This window comes from Rhincodon typus, chromosome 1 (assembly GCF_021869965.1).
Source record: "Rhincodon typus isolate 14 chromosome 1, sRhiTyp1.1, whole genome shotgun sequence".
In the NCBI taxonomy this organism is placed as follows: Eukaryota; Metazoa; Chordata; class Chondrichthyes; order Orectolobiformes; family Rhincodontidae; genus Rhincodon; species Rhincodon typus.
Window position 1 is genome coordinate 22,610,777 of NC_063332.1, and position 20,496 is coordinate 22,631,272.

The window sequence follows — 20,496 nt, forward strand, 5'->3', positions numbered from 1 at the left end:
GACTTATCTACTGAGCTGAGATTGGGCAGTTCAGACTTGCTTAGAGTTTAGAAGGACGAGAGGGGATCTAATTGAGGTACATAAGATGCTAAAGGGGATTGACAAAGTATTCGTAGAGCGGATACTTCCCCTTGTGGGAAAAAGATTCAATTGTTCTAAGCTAAAGAGTGGCAGATTTATAACAGAGAAGGGAGGAATTAATTCTCTCAAAAAGTTGCGAATCACTGGATTTCATTACCCCACACTACAGTGGCGTCGGGACACTAAATAAATTGAAGGAGGAAATAGGCAGGTTTTTAATTAGCAATGGGTTAAAGGATTTTGGGGAGCAAGCACGAAAGGGGAGTTAAGGCTGCAATGAGATCAGCTATGATCGTACGAAATGGTGGAGCAGGCTTGAGGGGCTGAATGACTTACTCCTGCTCCTGGTTCTTATGTTATTAAATATACAAACAAGTTACAAAAAGTTATAAAGAATTGAAATTGAAAGTGAAAGTAGTATGATTTGCCTGTTTACTTCCTCCCTCTTCACCATCCAAGGCCCAGCCATACTTTCTAGGTGAAGCAAAGATTCACCAATACTTCATTCATTCTGATCTACTGTACTTGCTGTTCAGAGTATGGTCTCCTCTTTATTGAGGAGACGAAACCTAGGCTGAGTGTCATTTGCGGACTCCTATACTCTGTCCACAAAAATGACCCTGGGCTTCTAGTTGCCTGCTCCTTCAACACACCACCATTTTCCAATGCCAACACTTCTGTTGGAGGCCAGCTGCAGTGTTCCAGCAAGCCTCAGCACAATCTCAAAGAACAACATCCCATTTTCCACCTGGAAACCCTGCAGCCTCTAGGAATCCACATTGAGTTCAATAACTTTGGAGCCTGATTGCATCCTTCCACATGTTCTACCCACCCTGCAGCAGGTCCCGTTATGGCATGGATTGTTTTTAGCACAGTCACCCATCCTCACATACTCCCAAGCTCATTATCACATTATATGGTTGCATTCAGCATAGCTAACCTATTTTCTCACTCTTGGTTTTATTATCTCTTCTGATGAAGGGTCACTAGGCCTAAAGCGTTAACTCTGACTTCTCTCTACAGATGCCAGGCCTGCTGTGCTTTTCCAGAAATTTCTGTTTTTGTGTCTGATTTTCAGCATCTGCAGGTATTTCAGTTTTTATTTTCTATTCTTTTATTCAACTTTTCTTCTGTCCTGAGCCTGCTATCCATTATTTCCTTGTCTACCTAACCCTTTCATATAACTCCACTCTAGGCTCCATCTCCAACTATCTGCTCACCTCTCCTCTTCCTCACACCCTCTCCCCGACTTCTGCTTCAGCATAAATACCAGTTTTTTCCTAGCTACTAACAGTTCTGATAAAGTCATGGGAATAAAAGTGTTAACTCTGCTTTCTTCCCAAGATGCTGCCAGACCTGCTGAGTTTCTCCAACAATTTCTGTTATTCTGGCACTATTGGGAATATTTATCACAATATTCAGATTAAAATGTTAGGTCCACTGAAAACTCCTAATGACATGATATTATGTGGCCAAAGGGTAGCAAATATACAAAATAAATCCTTATTTATCAAGTTCATACAGAAACACTACGCAACATTTTAAACTTAAAATCTGGTATGAAACATTTTCATACTGTAGGCACTTTTAATGGAAGTATTCAATAATTCATGACAACAATGGGCTAATGTGCCACCAAAATCCTCAAATCACCTGGGAAAATCCACACGAGGGCAAACAATCAGAAAAAAAAGTCACCCTGTAAGTATAATGGAAGGAAATGCTGAAGACCTGATTCTCTCCTGTGCTTGCTGCTGATAGACTTCCTAGTAAGCCCATCAGCAACAAATGCAGAAGACAAATGAGGGGGCAGTGAGCAAGAAAAGTAAGTGAGGCAGTCCCAGAGGCAAGTAGCCTGGGGCCAAGAATGGAGGTTAAATGCCAGGAAGGGGAGTCGGGAGCCACTATTTTGCTAAGCTGGTTGTGTGCCAACCTGGTTTGCAGGAGTTGGGATAGGGGAAGAAAGTAGCTTGGGGGATGGGTGGAGTTAATGTGCTGAAGGGACACAGAGGGGTTGCAGAGATGATGGTGGGAGACAGCAGGGCTTCGGCAAGACATGAGATGACACGATGGGTAAGGGATACAGAAACAGCAAGGTTGCAATAGGGTGAGAAGGCTGAAAAGGGGTTGAGCAGGCTACAAAGGTCAGGGATAGAGAGAGGGAGGCTACAAAGAAGACAGAGCAATTTCAAAACTGTCAAAAAAGGAACACTTAGCTAGCTAGGAGTTAGAAATATGTTAAATCACCGAGGTATTGAATTACTTGCAAAGAAATATGGAATCTTTGGCAGAATGCTGCATATATGCTAAGGAGCTACTAGTGGCAAAACTGCAGCAGGTGGTCTGTAATGAACACTGTCAATCATTAAATCTGATATTGAGATCTGAGATACAGTAAAACAGATAGTAATAGCCTGATTAAAATCTTCCAGCTTTGTTAGTATGCAGTGGAAACACATTAGCTGTGACCTCACTGATCTAGAATCTGTGTTTATACTGAAGTGTGTATCAGTTATTTTGTTGTCAATCTACGACTGTTGTTTTGTGCAAAGTTAAATACTGTGCAGTCTAGATATTTAATGCTTTCCTTGTATTGTCGCTTTAAATTTAATGGAGGCTTGATAAACACTTGAAGATATTGAAGAATTCTTCTAAACTTACTTCTGTGAGTCTAAATTCCTCACATCAATCAATAACAGAAAGCAATGTCACCATATCACTGCATTGCCTCATAAATTATTTAGAGAATGAAAAAAATAAAATTAAAAAGTAGGCATCAAGAGGCACAATCGGGAAACTAAAACAAATTGTATTTTGCAAACTACACACTACAGTGTATATAACAGAGGACAGAATTGAAGGAGTACTAGAAGAGCTAAAAGACAACGGGAAATGGTAGAGCAGTAGGACTAACTAAATTATTCTTTGCAGGCACCCTGCACAGCCTCGACAGACTGCATGGCCGCCTCCTGTTCTGTAATAACTCTAAATTTCTGCAGAAAGCTATCAATGTCCACTTATTTTTTGTTGGACATTCATTTACTGTATGTGGGCATTACTGTCTGGGCCAGCATTTGTTGCCCTGAGGGCAATTAAGAATCAACCACATTGCTGTGGGTCTGAAGTCACATATAGATTAGGTCAGGTAAAAATGGCAGATTCCTTCCCTAAAGAACATTAATGAGCCAAATTTTTTCTTTAACTTTTGATTACTTTTATGCATCTCGGCGCAGATATCTCCAAACAAAACAAAATTACATCAGATTCCCAGCTCCTAAAGTGTTTAGATCTAACTGCCCGAGGTCCCACACAATCACAGTCATTGTTGACGTGATGTTGGTCGCCTCAATTTCTCTGTCCCCTGCACTAAATCCAACCTATCTCCCTCCAAACTGACTGCACTTCGTGCACTTGGACCTAACCCTGACTTTGTTACTAAGCCTGCCAATAGGGTGGTGCTGTTGTCATCTGGAGTACTGACCTCTACATTGCAGAGGCTGAGCGCCAACTCTCAGATACCTCTTCCTATCTTCCCCCGACCATGACACATCAGACCATTGTATCTACTACGGTAACTGATCTCATTTCATCTGGTGACCACCCCCCACTATTTCCAAGCTGATAGTCCCCCAGCCCCACACAGCTTGCTTCTACCTCCTTCCAAAAATCCACAAACAGTACTATCCGTGGAGACCCATTGTTTCAGCCTGATCCTACGCCACAGAACTCATCTCTTCCTACCTTGACTCAGTCTTCTCTCCCTGGTCCAATCCCTGCCCATGTAAATCCGTGATTCCTCTGACGCTTTACGCCAGTTTCAAAATTTCCAGTTTGCAGGTTCCAGTCATCTCCTCTTTACCATGGACGTACAAACCCTTTAAACATCCATTCCCCACCAGGAGGGTCTTAGGGCTCTCCGTTTCTTCCTGGAGCAAAGACCTGAACCCAACCACCACCACCCTCCTTCGCATGGCCAAGCTCAACAACTCCTCACCTTCAACAACTTCTCTTTTAACTCCTCTCATTTTATTCAGGTCAGAGGGTGGCCCCAGTTATGCCTGTCTCTTTGTGGGGTACGAGGAACATTCCTTGTTCCAGTCCTATTCCAACCCCCACCCACAACTCTTTCTCCAATATATCGATGATATAATCGGTGCTGCTTCCCTCTCTCATCCGGAATTGGAAAAGTTCATCGATTTTGCTTCCAATTTCCACCCTGACCTCATTTTCACTTGGTCTAACTCCTCCTTTCCCTTCCTCGACATCTCTGTTTCCATTTCTGAGGATAGACTAGCCACTAATATCCACTATAAACCCATTGACTCCCACAGCTACTTGGACTATACATCTTCACACCCTGCTTCCTGTAAAGAGTCTATCCCACTCTTTCAGTTTCTCCATCTTGTATGTTCTGATGAAGCCAATTTCGACAAGGGAGCCTCCGAAACGTCCACTCTCTTCATCAACCAAGGATTCCCCAGCACCGTTGTCGACAGGACCCTCAACCGGGTCCGATCCATCTCCTGCATGTCCGCCCTCACCCCTTCTCTTCCCACCCACAACAGCGACAGGGTTACCCTTGTCCTTACCTACCATCCCACCAGCATCCACATCCAGAAGATCATCAGACACCATTTTCACAATCTCCAGTGAGATGCCACCACCAGACACATATTCCCCTCCCCTCCCTTGTCCGCCTTCCACATGGACCGTTCCTTCCGGGACACCCTGGTCAACTCATCCTTCACCCCCAACACCCACACAGCACCTTTTCCTGCTACCAGCAAAGGTGCAAAACCTGCCCATTTACCTCCTCCTATCCCTTCTATCCAAGGACCCAAACATACCTTCCAGGTGAAGCAACACTTCACCTGCACTTCCCAGAATCTAGTCTACTGCATTCACTGCTCACAATGTGGTCTCCTCAACATTGGGGAAACAAAGCATAGACTGGGTGACCGCTTCGCAGAACATCTACATTCTGCTCGCAAAAAAGACCCTGAGCTACCTGTTGCCTGTCACTTTAACACACTACCCTGTTCCCTGGCCAACATCTGTGTCTCTGGCTTGCTGCAGTATTCCAGCAAAGTTCAATGCAAGCTGGAAGAACAACACCTCGCTTGGGGACCCTGCAGCCCTCCAGACTCAATATCGAGTTCAATAATTTTAGGGCCTAAACTCTCCCATGACCTGCCCCCTACCTCACACACATCAGGCCTTATTATCACATAGCCTGCCATTACACACTACCTATTGTAGTCATTAACAGTCCCCACTAACATGTATTCACCCTCCTAGCCAAATCGTTATCAACTCCTTTGTCTATCCAACTGCTCTTCTCTCCTTTCGGGGTCTATCCTATCGTTTACTCCCTACCCCATTGCTCTCCCTATTTTCTGCATATAAATTGACATTTTCCCAGCTACCATCAGTTCTGAGGAAGGGTTACCGGACCCGAAACATTAACTCTGATTTTTTTTCTTCGCAGATGCTGCCAGACCTGCTGAGATTTTCCGGCAATTTCTGTTTTTGTTCCTGATTTACAGCATCCACGGTTCTTTCCGTTTTTACCACAGTCAGGGGCCCATGTTATCCATTCCCAAATTGAGATCCCCCGCCCTATGCCAATGCAAGGAAGTTGTCGTGAGGGAGCTCCAATCGGCCATGATCTTATTGAATGGCGGAGCAGAATCCAGGGGTCGAACGGCCTACTCCTGTTCCTATTTCTTACGGTTTTATGTCATCAATGACTAAATATACAAAGGATGACTCCTTGGTTTAAAGGCACTGACTCGATGTATAGGCCCAGGCCTCCTCAGTGGTTCTGATCACACAGTTTTTGCCGGCTTTACCCGCTCCTTCACGCTGGCCGTTGCCCCTGGAGACGGCTCCTTCTCACCTCGCCCCGAAACCTCACATGCTCCTTCCAGCGCACGCGCACTCCTTTCCTTCTCCGCGCCACTCGGCACCGCCCCCTCCCCACGCACGCGTATTCACCCGACCGCCGGCCGCTGACGTCACCCCGTCTCCCTATGATGCTGCTTGGCCTGCAGTGTTCAAACAGCTCCACACCTTGTCATCCCAAACGCGCGCATGCGCGGTCGGACGGCCTTGGTTTGTACCTTCGAGCGGCGTAAGCAAACTGACGGATAGATTGAGAACTTGCAGAAATTATGTGCTTATCATAGACAGGTGCATAGATATTTTTAATCAGCCTGTATGACACACGTCTGCAGCAGGTGAGACTTGATCTGAGTCCCAGAGGTAGAAACACTAATACGGCGCCAAAAGACTTCCTCTAGCTTTCATCATACTGTCGTTTGGACAGTACCTGATATATTTGTTCATGGTTATTTACAAAAATTATCTGTACCGTCTTGAAAATTAAACATATACCCTTAAAATAGAGACAGCATTACAATGTCAAGAGGTCATGAAAGAATACTTGAAACATAAAGGGCCTCAACAGTTTTGCTGGGTTTTTTTGCAATAAATAATAATTAATTATTCCAAATTATTATTCCAATTCTTCCAAAAGTACTATTTTTAATTCATTCACTTACAGGATATGGGCATCGCTGGTTGGGCCAGCATTTATTGCCCATCCCTAGTAGAGGCAGGTACAATTGGAACATTTAAAAGACATTTGCATGGGTACTTTAATAGGAACGGTTTAGAGGCATATGGGCCAAACGCAGGCAAATGGGATGAGTTCCATTTCCTGGACTGCATGGACATGTTGGACCGAAGGATCTGTTTCTGTTCTGTATGACAATAGTTGCCCTTGAGATGGTGGTGCTGAGCTGCCTTCTGGAACTGTCACAACTGTTTGGTGTGTGTACACCCACAATACTATTCGGGAATGAGTTCCAGGATTTTGGAATCATAAATTATTAGATTATTAGGCTGGTTACAGTGCAACAAGAAGCCAGTTGGCCCATTGGTTCTGTGCTAGCCATCTCCCCTGCATGCGTCCCATAACCCTGCACATTCATCCTTTTTAGATGTTGAACCAATTTCCTTTTCAAACTGTAATTGAACCTGCTTCCAAATTCTCACAAGAGTGAATTCCAGATCCTAACAACTAGCTGAATGAGAATGTTTTCTCAGGTGTCGCCACTGCTTCTTTATAAATTATCTTAAAACTGTGCCATCTGGCTTCCACTGATGGAAGACTTTTCCCTATCCATTCTGTACTGGTATTCTGATTCAGAGATTTGATAGAGGGTCTACAGGACTTAGTCTAGTAACAACAAGGTCATGAGATTACTACCAAAGCCCGTTGAACTTCACAAATAAAGAACCGCTGTCAAAGAACAAAGAAAATTACAGCATGGGAATAGGCCCTTCGGCCCTCCAAGCCTGCGCCGATCCAGGTCCTCTATCTAAACCTGTCGCCTATTTTCCAAGGATCTGTATCCCTCTGCTCCCTGCCCATTCATGTATCTGTCTAGATACACCTTAAGTGACGCTTTTGTGCCCGCCTCTAGCACCTCCGCTGGCAATGCGTTCCAGGCACCCACCACCCTCTGCGTAAAGAACTTTCCATGCATATCTCCCTTAAACTTTTCCCCTCTCACCTTGAAATCGTGACCCCTAGTAATTGAGTACCCAACTCTGGGAAAAAGCTTCTTGCTATCCACCCTGTCTATACCTCTCATGATTTTGTAGACCTCAATCAGGTCCCCCCTCAACCTCCGTCTTTCTAACGTAAATAATCCTAATCTACTCAACCTCTCTTCATAGCTAGCGCCCTCCATACCAGGCAACATCCTGGTGAACCTCCTCTGCACCCTCTCCAAAGCATCCACATCCTTTTGGTAATGTGGCGACCAGAACTGTACGCAGTATTCCAAATGTGGTCGAACCAATGTCCTATACAACTGTAACATGACCTGCCAACTCTTGTACCCAATGCCCCGTCCGATGAATGAAAGCATGCCGTATGCCTTCTTAACTACTCTATCGACCTGCATTGCCACCTTCAGGGTACAATGGACCTGAACACCCAGATCTCTCTGTGCATCAATTTTCCCCAGGGCTTTTCCATTTACCGTATAGTTCGCTCTTGAATTGGATCTTCCAAAATGCATCACCTCGCATTTGCCTGATTGAACTCCATCTGCCATTTCTCCGCCGACCTCTCCAATCTATCTATATTCTGCTGCATTCTCCGACAGTCCCCTTCACTATCTGCTACTCCACCAATCTTAGTGTCATCTGCAAACTTGCTAATCAGACCATCTGTACCTTCCTCCAAATCATTTATGTATATCACAAACAACAATGGTCCCAACACAGATCCCTGTGGAACACCACTGGTCACAGTTCTCCATTTTGAGAAACTCCCTTCCACTACAACTCTCTGTCTCCTGTTGCCCAGCCAGTTCTCTATCCATCTAGCTAGTACACCCTGGACCCTATGCAACTTCACTTTCTCCATCAGCCTACCATGGGGAACCTTATCAAATGCCTTACTGAAGTCCATGTATATGACATCTACAGCCTTTCCTTCATCTATCAACTTTGTCACTTCCTCAAAGAATTCTATCAAGTTGGTAAGACATGACCTTCCCTGCACAAAACCATGCTGCCTATCACTAATAAGTCCATTTTCTTCCAAATGTAAATAGATCCTATCCCTCAGTATCTTCTCCAGCAGCTTCCCCACCACTGATGTCACCGGTCTATAATTACCCTTCTTAAACAAGGGGACAACATTAGCAATTCTCCAGTCCTCCGGGACCTCACCCATGCTTAAGGATGCTGCAAAGGTATCTGTTAAGGCCCCATCTATTTCCTCTCTCGCTTCCCTCAGTAACCTGAGATAGATCCCATCTGGACCTGGGGACTTGTCCACCCTAATGCCTTTTAGAATACCCCCTCCTTATGCTGACTTGACCTAGAGTAATCAAACATCTATCCCTAACCTCAACATCCATCATGTCCCTCTCTTCAGTGAATACCGACGCAAAGTACTCATTAAGAATCTCACTCATTTTCCCTGACTCCTCGCATAACTTCTCTCCTTTGTCCTTGAGTGGGCCAACCCTTTCTCTAGTTACCCTCTTGCTCCTTATGTATGAATAAAAGGCTTTGGGATTTTGCTTAACCCTGTTTGCTAAAGATATTTCGTGATCCCTTTTAGCTCTCTTAATTCCTCTTTTCAGATTGGTCCTACTTTCCCGATATTCTTCCAATGTTTTGTCTGTTTTCAGTCGCCTAGACCTTATGTATGCTTCCTTTTTCCTCTTTGCTAGTCTCACAATTTCACCTGTCATCCATGGTTCCCTAATCTTGCTCTTTCTATCTCTCATTTTCACAGGGACATGTCTGTCCTGCACTCTAATCAACCTCTCTTTAAAAGCAGCACCCAGCCCTGCCGAGTCTTCACCATCCCCCCAGACCTACCCCTTACTGAGGACGAACGGTCAGTCCTCAGTAAAGGGCTCACCTTTGTCCCCCTCCACCCACAGATCAACGAATACCGCTCACGCTTGGACATAGAGCAGTTTTTCCGCCGCCTCCGCCTCCACGCTTACTTCTTTAACCGTGAACCTAACCCTCCCTCTACTGACCCCTTCTCCCGCTTCCAACACACCCCCTCCTCCTGGACACCACCCCAAGGCCTCCTACCCTCCCTCGACCTCTTCATCTCCAACTGCCGTCGAGACATCAATCGCCTCAACCTCTCCACCCCTCTCACCCACTCCAACCTCTCCCCCAGCAGAACGTGCAGCCCTCCGCTCCCTCCGCTCCAATCCCAACCTCACCATAAAACCTGCGGACAAGGGAGGTGCAGTTGTAGTATGGCGCACTGACCTCTACATCGCCGAGGCCGGACGCCAACTCTCCGACACCTCCTCCTACCGCCCCCTTGATCATGACCCCACCCCTGAGCACCAAACCATCATCTCGCAAACCATCCACAACCTCATCACCTCAGGTGACCTCCCACCCACGGCCTCCAACCTCATCGTTCCCCAACCTCGCACTGCCCGCTTCTATCTCCTTCCCAAAATCCACAAACCTGAATGCCCTGGTCGACCCATTGTCTCCGCCTGCTCCTGCCCCACCGAACTGATCTCCAACTATCTCGACTCCATTTTCTCCCCCTTGGTCCAGGAACTCCCTACCTATGTCCGTGACACCACCCACGCCCTCCACCTCCTCCAGAACTTCCAATTCCCCGGTCCCCAACACCTCAGCTTTACCATGGACGTCCAGTCCCTCTACACCTGCATTCCCCATGCAGATGGCCTTAAGGCCCTCCGCTTCTTCCTGTCCCGCAGGCCCGACCAGTCCCCCTCCACTGACACCCTCATCCGCTTAGCCGAACTCGTCCTCACACTCAACAACTTCTCTTTCAATTCCTCCCACTTCCTACAGACAAAGGGGGTAGCCATGGGTACCCGCATGGGCCCAAGCTACGCCTGCCTCTTTGTAGGTTACGTGGAACAATCCCTCTTCCGTACCTACACCGGCCCTAAACCCCACCTCTTCCTCCGTTACATTGATGACTGTATCGGTGCCGCCTCGTGCTCCCACGAGGAGCTCGAACAGTTCATACACTTCACTAACACCTTCCACCCCAACCTTAAATTTACCTGGACCATCTCTAACACCTCTCTCCCCTTCCTGGACCTCTCTGTCTCCATATCGGGCAACCACCTCGAAACCGATATTCATTTCAAGCCCACCGACTCCCACAGCTACCTAGAATACTCCTCCTCCCACCCACCTTCCTGCAAAAATGCTATCCCCTATTCCCAATTCCTTCGCCTCCGCCGCATCTGCTCCCAGGATGAGGCATTCCACTCCCGTACATCTCAGTTGTCCTCGTTTTTCAAGGACCGTAACTTCCCCTCCTCGGTGGTCGAGAACGCCCTCAACCGTGTCTCCCACATCTCCCGCACCTCATCCCTCACACCCCGTCCACGCAATAAAAACCAAAAAAGAATCCCCCTCGTCCTCACGTACCACCCCACCAACCTCCGGATCCAACGCATCATCCTCCGACACTTCCGCCATCTGCAATCCGACCCCACCACCAAAGACATCTTTCCCTCCCCACCTTTATCTGCTTTCCGGAGGGACAACTCTCTCCGTGACTCCCTCGTCCGCTCCACACTCCCCTCCAGCTCCACCACACCCGGCACTTTTCCCTGCAACCGCAGGAAGTGCTACACCTGCCCCCATACCTCCTCCCTCACCCCCATCCCAGGCCCCAAGAAGACTTTCCACATCAAGCAGATGTTCACCTGCACATCTGCCAATGTGGTATACTGCATCCGCTGTACCCGGTGTGGCTTCCTCTACATCGGGGAAACCAAGCGGAGACTCGGGGACCGCTTTGCAGAACACTTACGCTCGGTTCGCAACAAACAACTGCACCTCCCAGTCGCGAACCATTTCAACTCCCCCTCCCATTCCTCAGACGACATGTCCATCCTGGGCCTCCTGCAGTGCCACAACGATGCCACCCGAAGGTTGCAGGAACAGCAACTCATATTCCGCTTGGGAACCCTGCAGCCCAATGGTATCAATGTGGATTTCACAAGTTTCAAAATCTCCCCTCCCCCCACCGCATCCCAAAACCAGTCCAACTCGTCCCTGCCTCCCTAACCTGTTCTTCCTCCCACCTATCCCCTCCTCCCACCCCAAGCCGCACCTCCATCTCCTACCGACCAACCTCATCCCGCCCCCTTGACCTGTCCGTCCTCCCTGGACTGACCTATCCCCTTCCTAACTCCCTACCTACACTCACCTTTCCTGGCCCCATCCCTGCCTCTTCGACCTGTTTGTTTCCTCTCCACCTATCCTCTCCTCTATCCCTCTTCTATCCGCCTCCCACTCTCTCCCTATTTATTTCAAAACCCCCTTCCCCTCCCCCTTTTCTGATGAAGGGTCTAGGCCCGAAACGTCAGCCTCTCTGCTCCTATGATGCTGTTTGGCCTGCTGTGTTCATTCAGCCCTGCACCTTGTTGTCTCGGATTCTCCAGCATCTGCAGTTCCTACTATCTCTCTTTAAAAGTCTCCCACATATCAAATGTGGATTTACCCTCAAACAGCTGCTCCCAATCCACATTCCCCAGCTCCTGTCCATGAAGGGAAAGCCCTTCAGCTGTCTTGATTTTGGATTTTTTAATTCATATTTGTGGGATGTGGACATAGCTGGCCTTCTTGAACCGCTGCAGTCCACCTGCTGTGGGTTGACTCACAATGCCCTTAGGGAGGGAATTCCAGGATTTTGACCCAGTGACAGTGAAGGAACGGCAATATATTTCTATGTCAGGATGGTGACTGGCTTGGGGGGGAACTTCAATGTGGTGGTGTTCCCATGATCTGCTGCCCTTGTCCTTTTAGATGGAAGTGGTCGTGGGTTTGAAAGGAGATAGCAAGAACAGCACTCATTGCAGTCACAGACAACACAGTGTGGAGCTGGAGGAACACAGCATATCAGGCAGCATCCGAGAAGCAGGAAAGTTGACATTTTGAGTCAGGACCCTTCTTCAGAAACCCTTCTTCAGAACAGGGTCCTGACCTGAAATGTCCACTTTCCTGCTCCTCTGATGCTGCTTGACCTGTTGTGTTCCTCCAGCTCCACACTGTGGGTTTGGAAGGTGCTGTCTGAGGGTCTTTGGTGAATTTCTGCAGTGCATCTTGTAACTAGTACACACTACGGCTACTGAATGTTGGTGGTGGAGGGAGTGGATGTAATGCCAATTAAGCGGGCTGCTTTGTCCTGGATGATGTCAAACTTTTTGAGTGTTGTGGGGCTACACTCATCCAGGCAAGTAGGGAGTTATCCATCACACTCCTGACTTACGTCTTGTAGTTGGTGGACAGGCTATGGAGAGTCAGGAGATGAATTACTCACCACAGTATTCCTAGCCTCTGACCTGCATTTGTAGCCAGAGTGTTTATGTGCTGAGTCCAGTTGAGTTTCTGGTCAATGATAACCCCCACGATGTTGAGAGTGGGGGATTCAGTGATCATAACACCATTGAATGTCAAGGGGTGGTGGTTGGATTGTCTCTTATTGGTGATGGTCATAGCCTGGCATTTGTGTGGCATGAATGTTACTTGCCACTTGTCAGACAAGCCTGTATATTGTCCAGGTCTTGTTGCATTTGAACATGGACAGCTTCAGTATCTGAGAAGTCGCAAATGTTGCTGAATATTGTACAATCATTGGTGAACATTCCCACTTTTGACCTTATGATGGAGGGAAGTTCATTGATGAAGCAGCTGAAGATGTGGTTGTGGCCTTTTGTCACTGGGACATAGGAACTCTGCTGTCAGGATTTCACCTGGACTGAACTGGCGACATCTGGTCATGACAGGGATGGATCGCTGCAATCACTAGAAAATGCCAGCTCTATCACAATGGTCCTTAACTGCAGCATTACTTGGGGTCCAATTCAATGAGGTCTGCAGCCAGCTGGTTCTAAGTCTGATCTCTCCTGATTTTCTTGGCTGCTGTCGAATCCCATTCTCTCACCAAGTCAGAATTTTTTCATTGGAGCTTAGGAGGTTGAGGGGTGACGTTATGGATGTTTATAAAATCATGAGGGGTACAGATAAGGTCAATGGCAAGTGGCAGGATTTCAAGAGGGTGGTATATTTGTAAAGTGAGAAGAGAAAGATTTTAAAAAGACATGAAGGGCAACTTTTTAACACAGAGTAGTTCGTGTGTGGCATAAACTTCCAGAAGAAATGGTTGATGCGGATACAATTGCAATGTCTCCATGGGGTAGTAGAATTCAGACCTAATTGTTTGGTTTCTTGTGATTTTCTTAAGTTTAGCAATTTCATAAATCTTCATGTTTCGGTGTCCTTTTGAAAAGGTGCATTTAACTGTTTTGCTCAAATTTAGTGATAAACAGCCTGCAGATTTCAAATAAAGGTAGGCATGATACCTTCTATAACTGGTGAATATTTAATTTCTTTCCTGTAGTATAGCTTACTAAAATAGCTGTAAAATATTTATCACTTTCTGCAAGGGAGTTAGCTAAACCTAATAAATTCTGTCGTAAAACATGGTGAATTTTACCTTTAAATCTCAATAAATTTGTTGAAAGCTAAATCAAAATCTAATGTAGTGTTGTCATGCCACCTTTTGAAGGCAAGGGGGATTACAAGTGAACTAAAATAAACTTCAAAAGTCTGTTCGTTCAGAATCATTATTGTTGGGACCTATCATCTTGGAGTTTCCTTTACAAACAGGAGTCCATGGATTAGTCCAAGTTCTAAACAACTTCATTCGATCATGCATGTAATACACAGCAAGATCACATAAAATGTCTTCTAATTCTTCAGCTCTAGCCGTTCTCAGCCTTTATTTATCCAAACCCCTTCTGTTAGGCTCCCTCTAGCTGGGAAAGTCTTCTCCCATTACAGCCATTTGTACTCGGGATACAGCAATCATTAAAAACTGAGATTCGTTATTTAACAGAATATACCTTTTCTTGGGACCAGAATCTTCATCAGCCTGAACTGATGTACTGACTGTGCTACAGAATATGGCAGATTTACATAGATACCTGACTAAAAAACTAAAAAAGAGTCCAGGATGTAGGGGTTCACTTATATAAGATCTGGAATTAAAGAGTAAAGCAATCATTGAAGTCCCTGCCTTATTACTCCAGAAGTCCATTTGTAGTTAAAGTGTAGTCTTGATCTTTCTGGGCATTTTGTTATCACAGTCATGTATTGCATGTTATAACCTCCATCTTGCTCCCAAATAAGCAGCCATTTTTTTTTCAGAAGTAGAATGCTGCATAGTAATGTTGACGTATTTCTCTCTTATCATCAAATCTGCATAGCTTGCTGCAGCTGCAATTGCTGCTCCGTGTTCGCTTCCGGTTGCTCACTCAATTTGCAGTGTTGAATTTCCCCTGGGAATGCAGCGCATCGTCCACTGTTTTCTCCTGTTTCATTGGCTCATAATCAAGGTTGCAGGAGACAAGCTTGAAGATTTCCCACAAAAACGCATGCTAATATATGTGTTGCACCTTCTGCTCAGTCGCATGTTCCATATGCATATGGTGAAACTAGCAAAAAGTTCAGCATTCGTTTCTGCTTAATAGCACAGAAAGCATTTTCAGTTTCAAAAGCAAAGAATTAAACACACATTATAAATTTAAATTGTTAGCATATCCTCTACCTTACGGAATCACAGAATTGTCAGGAAGAGGCCATTCATACATGCACCATCTGTCTGAGCATTATTTATATCTTTATTTTTTATAAACTCTTCATTTAATCCTTTAAGCTGCTAGTCATCTCTCATACTCCAAAAACTTATTATTACATAAATGTTAAAAAATAACAAAATAATAGTGCCAATATTTCAAAAAAGGCTTATCATTCTTAATGCAACCTGCTATATTTTTCAGACCTGAATGTCCTTGTGCATCAGTGACTGAAAGTAAGCAAGCAGATGCAGCAGGTAGTGAAAGAGGCAAATAATATGTTGGCCTTCATAGTGAGAGGATTTGAGATGATTCGATACAGGAGCAGGGATGTCTTCCTGCAATCGTATAGGGCCTTGGGACTGCACCTGGAATATAGTGTGCAGTTTTGGCCTCATTATCTGAAGAAAGATGTTCTGGCGATTGAGGGAATGCAACAAAGGTGTGCCAGACTAATTCCTTAGATGGCAGGACTGATATATGAAGAGAGACTGGATTGGTTAGGACGATATTCACAGAGGTTTAGAAGAATGAGGGGAGATTTCATAGAAACCTATAAAATTCTAACAGGATTAGACAGGTTAAATGCAGGAAGGATGTTCTCACTGACTGGGGAGTCCAGAACCAGGAGTCACAGTCCAAGGCTACAGGGCAGACCATTTAGCACTGAGATGAGGAGAAAACTCTTCATCCAGAGAGTGGTGAGCCTGTGGAATTCTCTGCAACTGAAAGTGGTTAAAGCCAAAATATGTAACGTTTTCAAGAAGGCTTTAGATATCGTTCTTTGGGCCAAAAGAGTAAAAGAATACAGGGACAAAGCGAGATGATCAGCCATGATCATATTGAATGTCAGTGCAGCCTCAAATGGCCAAATAGCCTAGTCCTGTTCCTATTTTCAGTGTTTCTATGTCTCGCCGCTAGACGCCAATCAAGAAAGTTACTGGGAAATTCAGAATGTCCATAATAACTCTTACCAATTTTTATAGATGGACCATAGAAAGCATCCTATCTGGATGCATCTCAACTTGGCATGACAACTGCTGTACCCAAGACTGCCAGCGCAGTCCATCACGAAAGCCAGCCTTCCTTCCAATGGCTCCGTCTACACTTCCTGCTGCCTCGGGAAAGGTGTCAACATAATCAACATTACACTCTCATCCATCCTCTTCCACCAGGCAGAAGATACAAGTGTTTGAAAATATGTTCCAACAGTTTTAAAAACAGCTTCCTCCCTGCTGTTATCAGACTTATGAAAGGACCTCTCATATATTAGAGTTGTTCTTTCTCTGCACCTTCTCTGTAATTGTAACACTACATTCTGCATTCTGTTCTATTACCCTGATGTACTTATGTAAGTATGATTTGTCTGTTTAGCACGCAAAACATACTTTTCACTGTATTTTGGTACATGTGACAATAATAAATCAAATCAAAATTATTTTAGCAACTCAGTACTGTTTTACATCACAGACGAAGAGTATTATCTCTGACAAAGGCAAATCTGATTCAAGACATTAATTCTGTTTCTGGGTCTACAGACCTGCCAGAATTGCTGCAGTTCTCCAGCACTTCCGGTTTTTCTCATTTCACATCACTGGAGTCTTTTTGATGTAAATTAAGAAGTGTGAACAATATTAACACCTAATCATGATTTTGGTATAGTATATATCATGATCATGGTATTGTATCTCTCCATAAGTCAGCATGTTACAGAAGTAATATGTTATCAATACAGTTAGATCACAGTAAGTCAAATTGCTGGGAATCCCCACAAATTCCAGTTAAGTGGAATTTCAAGATAGAAGAGGAGCTTTTTGTGTAACAGATTGCTAACAAATGCAGTCTGTGTAAACAAAAATGAAAACACAGTAAAGAAGTAAATATGAAAAATGGCTTTATTTCCAATGTGTTCAAACTTTACAATGTCCTAGCCTTGTAAAACAAAAGGCGTTCAAAATATTGGGAGTTAAGCCCAGAAAAACAGGGACCCTTTCTGCTTTGCGACTTCAGATGAGCATGGTACAGCCTGCCATGTTGTCAGTTCAGTCAGGCATGTTACCTTGTTTTTGTACTATAGTGTGAAATCTGGGATCATCACTAAGACCTCTGGCACTTCAGCTGGGGAGACAGGTGGGGGAGCAGGCAGGCAATCATCAGACTCCTCAGGACCATCAGGCTGCTCATTTGGCGAATGTACTGTATCTATCCCTGCTTCATCCATCAGTTCCTTTGTGCATTATACAGTGTAATCTACCTCAGGGTAAGTTTCAATGGATATCTCTGCTGAAATTTCCATGCTTGTCTCCTGAGGCAATCGAAAAGAGCCTCATCATTTGGCTAGTTGGTGTCACCCTGCTCCTCTTCATTCTTGGCATCTTGCAAAATCATAGCCTTTTTGAACCCAACATGACACAAGCAGTTGGCAGTCATGGCTCCCGTCACCATTTTCCACACCTCCTTCACCACGAACGGTATCTCTAGACTCACTTCTTATCAATGACTCATAAAGTGAGAGGTCAGCTTCCATATGTGGTTAGTTTTTAGGTGGCTGTACACAGCTTGAGCCATTGGCTGGTGCTTGGACATGGCATTGGAGGCAAGGACATCAGCTTAATCCTCTGGAGATCAAAGTGGGGAAGTTTTCTACATTGATGACAAACAACCTCTTCTTTCTTTGTCACATTTTGTTCATTTTCCTGATCTCTGCCTCGAAAATCCTGCAAGTCATTTAGGCAGTTTTTTTAGCCTCATATTGCATGGATATGTTGAGCGTTTTGACATTCACAAAACAATGTAGCTTCTTGGACTTCAGGGTCATTGAGAAGTATAGCACAGAAACAGACCGTTTGGTCCAACTCGTCCATGCCGACCAGATATCCTAAATTAATTTCGTCCCATTTGCCAGCATTTGACCCACATCCTTCTAAACCCTTCCTATTCATATACCCATCCAGATGCCTTTTAAATGTTGAAATTGTCCCCGCCTCCAGCACTTCCTGTGACAGCTCATTCCATTCACGCACCACCTTCCACGTGAAAAATTTCCCCCTTAAGTCCCTTTTAAAGTTTTCCCCTCTCACCTTAAACCTATGCCCTCTAAGTTTGGACTCCCCTACGCCATGGAAAAGACTTTGTCTATTTACCCTATCCATGCCCGTCATGATTTTATAAACCTCTACAAGGTCACCCCTCAGCCTCTGACACTCCAGGGAAAATAGCCCCAGCCCATTCACCCTCTTCATATAGCTCAAACCCTCCAACCCTTGTAAATCTCTAATATCAAAACAAGCAGCAATTTTCAATATATATATTTGTACAAACCAATACAATGATATGTTCCTTGCTTCACTCTTCATTTTTACAAATTTCACGTTCAAACATTAAAGACAGTGAACCAATCCAGTTTTATTCATGTTAGAAGTGTGTCATTCATATGGATGCAGTCAAGACATCTTTACAATCATCTGTCACTCCTTCCATAACTGACAAACTTCACTGCTTACCGGTCAGTTTGTCTTGTCTTGAATTGATTCAGCTATCTGTCACTGCAAGTAAGCTCCTTGAGGCAAAGCCTTTTTGCTGGGGTGACTGCCCTTTCCTCCAGGATTGGATCAGAGATGGGAATCTCAAGCTGCCTTGATCCACATTAGCAGAGCTGCTTCACAATTGGGACAGGGAGCTGTCCTCGTCCTTTTCCTTGCTGGAGAGGGTGTGTACTAGTTGAACTCATACAAACAGCACAGAAACAGACCCTTCGGCCCATCACGTGTACACTGACCAACAAACACTAATCTACACTAATCCCATTTACCTGCACTTGGTCCGTAGCCTACTATGTCCTGGCATTTTAAGTACCCAACCAGATGCTTCTTAAAAGTTTCAAGAGTACCTGATTTCACCACTCTCTCAGGCAATGAGTTCCATATTTCTACCACCCTCTGGTTAAAAAATATTTCCTCAGATCCCCTCGAACTCACATACTCCTCACCTTAAACCTATGCTGTCTGGTCTTAAATACATGGGGAAAAGATTCTCATGATCTATTCTGTCAATGCCTCTCATAATTTTGTACACCTCAATCAGATCCCTCCTCAGCCTCCTCTGCTCCGGGGAAAGCAAACCCAGCCTGTCCAGTCTGTTCTCATAACTGAGACTTTTCATCCCAGGCAACATCCTGGTGAATCTCCTCTACCCCCTCTCCAGTGGATTCACATCCTTCCAATAATGCGGCAACCAGAACTACACACAGTATTCCATCTGTGGCCTTACCAATGTTTTATAAAGTTGTAACAAGACTGCCTTGCTCCTATATGCTACACCCTGGCTAATGAAGGCAAGCATCCCGTATGCCTTCTTCACCACCCTGTCTACCTGTGTTGACACCTTCAGGGATCTATGAACTTGTACACCAAGGATTCTGTATTCCCATTGCTCCCAATGGACCTACCATTCATTGTGTATATTCTTAGATAACTCAGTGTGGAGCTGGAGGAGCACAGCAGGCCAGGCAGCATCAGAGGAACAGGAAAGTTGACGCCTCGGGTGAGGACCTTTCCTCATTTCTGAGCAGTTCTTACTATCTCCTTGTGTATATCCCTCCTGTTTTTAAACCTCTCATAATACATTACCTGACACATATGAGAATTAAATTCCATTTGCCATTGTGCTTGAGAATGATTGGCGGAATTTCCCTGTCCATAGTGATGTCTGCTTTTCATTTTGTACCCGGTTTTCCACTTGTTTTATCAAATCCACTTGCTCTCTGACCAACAACACTTTTAACTTGCTCACAAATTTAGCCATGCTTACTGGGTTTGAGTATCCTTTCACAGAGAGATCTTGATGTCAAATGATGGCTTGCCCAGTGCTCCATAGTTACTTGCTGTAGCATGGCATAATTCCTCCCTGATTGATTGGTGCGGTGGACAAATAGGAGGTTGGAAGAACACAGCAGGCCAGGCAGCATCTGGAGGAAATGAGCAGTTAACGTTTTGGGTATGAGCCTACAGGACTGGTTGCATGACAAGCTCACATGACATCAGCTAATCCAGAATTACCAGTCTGGAACAGCAGTTTATCATAGGCATCATTCTATTGGATTTGTTATTCTGCCACCAGGAACGGTTGACAACTTCATTGCAACTGTCATTTTGGGTTATTGAATTTGACAATCATGATTTCACTGTAATTGAAAAAATCACATAATTTAAGATGTCCA

The 20,496-nt window shown here is 45.0% G+C and overlaps 1 protein-coding gene across 1 annotated transcript in view; it reads right to left on the reverse strand.

Moving 5' to 3' along the window:
• LOC125484443 (probable E3 SUMO-protein ligase RNF212) overlaps positions 1–5,982 on the reverse strand; it is a 79,130-nt gene extending 73,148 nt beyond the window's left edge. The window contains exon 1 of the mRNA XM_048603229.1: positions 5,934–5,982. The gene's annotated coding sequence lies outside the window, so the exon portion shown is untranslated. The remainder of the gene's footprint in view (positions 1–5,933) is intronic.
• Positions 5,983–20,496: the final 14,514 nt, after the last annotated feature.